The sequence below is a fragment of the Arachis duranensis genome, chromosome 5 (genome assembly GCF_000817695.3).
Source record: "Arachis duranensis cultivar V14167 chromosome 5, aradu.V14167.gnm2.J7QH, whole genome shotgun sequence".
Classification (NCBI taxonomy): Eukaryota; Viridiplantae; Streptophyta; class Magnoliopsida; order Fabales; family Fabaceae; genus Arachis; species Arachis duranensis.
The window spans coordinates 72,799,128-72,803,054 of NC_029776.3; positions in this window are offsets into that span (position 1 = coordinate 72,799,128).

Here is a 3,927-nt window from a genome sequence, read left to right on the forward strand (position 1 = left end):
GCGGGAATTCTAAAGCTGACTTGGAACGCCTGTTTGGGCCATCAAATCTCAGGCAAAGTATGGACTATTATATATTGCTAGAAAGCCCTGGATGTCTACATTCCAACGCAATTGAGAGCGCGCCAATTGGGCTTCTTTAGCTCCAGAAAATCCACTTCGAGTGCAGGGAGGTCAGAATCCAACAGCATCTGCAGCCCTTTTCAGCCTCTGAATCAGATTTTTGCTCAGGTCCCTCAATTTCAGCCAGAAAATACCTGAAATCACAGAAAAACACACAAACTTATAGTAAATTCCAGAAAAGTGAATTTTAAATAAAAACTAATAAAAATATAATAAAAACTAACTAAAACATACTAAAAGCATACTAAAAACAATGCCAAAAAGTGTATAAATTATCCGCTCATCAATCTGCCATCTCTATTGAGAATTTAGCAGCTTGTACCTCAAAGATTCCCAGTTTCTCCATTATAGAGAGTGGCATCATGTTTATCCCTGACCCTAAGTCACACACAACTTTCTCAAAAGTCATGGTGCCTATGGTACAGGGTATTAAGAATTTACAAGGATCCTGTTTCTTTTGAGGTAAATTTTGCTGAACCAATGTATTCAGTTCATTGGTGAGCAAGGGAGGTTCTTCCTCCCAAGTCTCATTACCATTCAGCTTGGCATTCAGCTTCATGATTGCTCCTAAATATTGGGTAACTTGCCCTTCAACAATGTCTTCATCCTCTTCAGAAGATGAATAGTCATCAGAGCTCATGAATGGTAAAAGGAGGTCCAAGGGAATCTCTATTGTCTCTGTATGAGCCTCAGATTCCTTTGGTTCCTCATTAGGGGATTCTGTACTGACCATTGGACGTCCCCTGAGGTCTTCCTCATTGGGATTCACGTCCTCCTCCTCCTCTAAGGTTTCGGCCATGTTGGTTATATCAATGGCCTTGCACTCTCCTTTAGGATTCTCTTTTGTATTGCTTGGGAGAGTGCTAGGAGGAGTTTCAGTAACCCTTTTACTCAGTTGGCCTACTTATGCCTCCAAATTTCTAATGGAGGATCTTATTTCAGTCATGAAACTAAGAGTGGCCTTAGATAGATCAGAGACTATGTTTGCTAAGCTAAAAGGGTTCTCTCAAAGTGCTCTGTCTGTTGCTGAGATGATGATGGAAAAAGTTTGCTGTTGCTAAACCTGTTTCTTCCACCATTGTTATTATTGAAGCCTTGCTTCTATTGATCCTTCCATGAAAAATTTGGATGATTTTTCCATGAAGGATTATTGGTGTTGCCAAAGGCTTCACCCATGTAATTCATCTCTACTATTGCAGGGTTCTCAGGATCATGAGCTTCTTCTTTAGAAGATGCTTCTTTAGTACTGTTGGATGCATTTTGCAATCCATTCAGACTTTGAGAGATCATATTGACTTGTTGGGTCAATATATTGTTCTGAGCCAGTATGGCATTCAGAGCATCAATTTCAAGAACTTCTCTCTTTTGAGGTGTCTCATTACTCATAGGATTCCTCTCATAAATTGGTTATTTGCAACCATTTCAATAAGTTCCTGAGCTTCTGCAGGCGTTTTCTTTAGGTGAATGGATCCACCTGCAGAGTGGTCCAGTGACATCTTGGAAAATTCAGATAGACCATCATAGAATATATCTAATGTGGTCCATTCTGAAAGCACGTCAGAAGGACACTTTTTGGTTAGTTGCTTGTATTTTTCCCAACCTTCATAGAGGGACTTGCCATCTTTTTGTCTGAAGGTCTAAACATCCACTCTAAGCTTGCTCAGCTTTTGAGGAGGAAAGAACTTGGCAAAGAAAGCCATGACCAGCTTATCCCAATAGTCCAGGCTATCTCTAGGTTGTGAGTCCAACCATGTTCTAGCTCTGTCTCTTGCAGCAAAAGGAAAAAGCATTAGCTTATAGACTTCAGGATCAACTCCATTAGTCTTAACAGTATCACAGATCTGCAAGAACTCAGTTAAAAACTGATAACGGTCTTCTGATGGAAGTCCATGAAACTTGCAGTTCTGTTGTAGTAGAGAAACTAATTGAGGCTTTAGCTCAAAATTATTTGCTCCTATAGCAGGGATTGAGAAGCTTCTTCCATAAAAGTTGGAAGTTGGTGTAGTAAAATCACCAAGCATCTTCCTTGCATTATTGTTTGGTTTGGCCATAATTGTTTCTTTTGCTGCCTCCTTTTTGAAAATTTCAGTGAGGTCCTCTTCAGAGTTTTGTGCTTTAGCTGCTCTTAGCTTCCTCTTCAGAGTCCTTTTAGGTTCAAGATCAGCTTCAACAAGTATGCCTTTATCTTTGTTCCTGCTCATATGAAAGAGAAAAAAACAAAGAAAATATGGAATCCTCTATGTCACAGTATAGAGATTTCTTGAGGTGTCAGAGGAAAATAAGAATAGAAGAAGGAGGTACGTAAAATTTCGAACACACAAAGAGAGTTGGAGTTTGAATTGACAATGGAGGAGGAATGTTAGTGTTTAAATAGAAAAAGATAAGAGAAGGGATAAATTTTCGAAAAAAATTAATAACTAAAAAAAATGAAAATTTAAAATAATTTTGAAAAATTGGTTGTGGTTTTCGAAAATTAAAAGTGAAAAAGGTAGTTAAGTGGTTTTGAAAAAGATAAGAAATAAATTTGAAAAAGATAAGAAGTTAGAAAAAGATTTTTGAAATTAGAATTTTAAAAAGATATGATTTGAAAAATATATGATTTTGAAGATATGATTGGAATGATAAAAATTAAAAAGATTTTATTTTTGAAAAAGATATGATTGAAAATATATGATTTTGAAAAAGATATGATTGAAAATATTTGATTTGAAAAAGATTTGATTTTGAAAAAAAATTATGAAGATTTGAAAATGATTTGATTTGAAAACAAAATTCCTCCCCTAGTGTCATCCTGGCGTTAAACGCCCAGGAGCTGCATGTTTTGGGCATTTAACCCCCAATTGCTGCATGGTTTGGGCATTTAAACGCCCAGTCAGGTACCCTGGCTGGCGTTTAAACGCCAGTTTTCCTTCCTCACTGGGCGTTTTGAACACCTAGCTTTTTCGCTGTAATTCCTCTGCTTTATGTTCTTGGATTTTTATTTTGCTAAATTCTTTATTCAAGAAGATATGTTTTCAATTTTGAAAAACAACAAAATGAGTTAAAACATATAATTCATGGATCAAAACACAAGATATATGCAAGAACATTATGAACATCAAGATGAACACCAAGAACAATCTTGAAGATCAAAATGAACATCAAGAACTCAATTTTCTTAATGAAAGAAAACATGAAGGACACCAAACTTAGAACTTTCTCATGTTTAGGCCATATGAATTAAAGAATGCACATGTAGAACATCATGCAGTGCAATTCAATAAATCATGAAGATCAAACAAGGCAATTCATCAAGAACGACTTGAAGATCATTGGTGGACGAAATTGTGATTTATACTTTCACACAAATCGAATAATCCCCGGTAATGGCTCCAAAAGCTTGGTGCACAATACTGCGGCTTTCACAACTCCGTTCAACTAACCAGCAAGTGTACTGGGTCGTCCAAGTAATAAACCTTACGTGAGTAAGGGTCGATCCCACAGAGAATGTTGGTATGAAGCAAGCTATGGTCACCTTGTAAATCTCAGTTAGGCAGATTAAAGGGTAATTGTGATTATTGGAATAAATAATAAATAAAAAGGAATAATAAAAGGGATAGAATACTTATGCAGATTCATTGGTGGGAATTTCAGATAAGCGGATGGAGATGCTGTAGAGCCCAAGGACGCCTGCTCTCCTACTGCTTCTACTCAATCCTTCTTACTCCTTTCCATGGCAAGCTGTATGTAGGGCATCACCGTTGTCAATGGCTACATCCCATCCTCTCAGTGAAAATGGTCCTCTGCGGCTGTCACTCGCATGGCTAA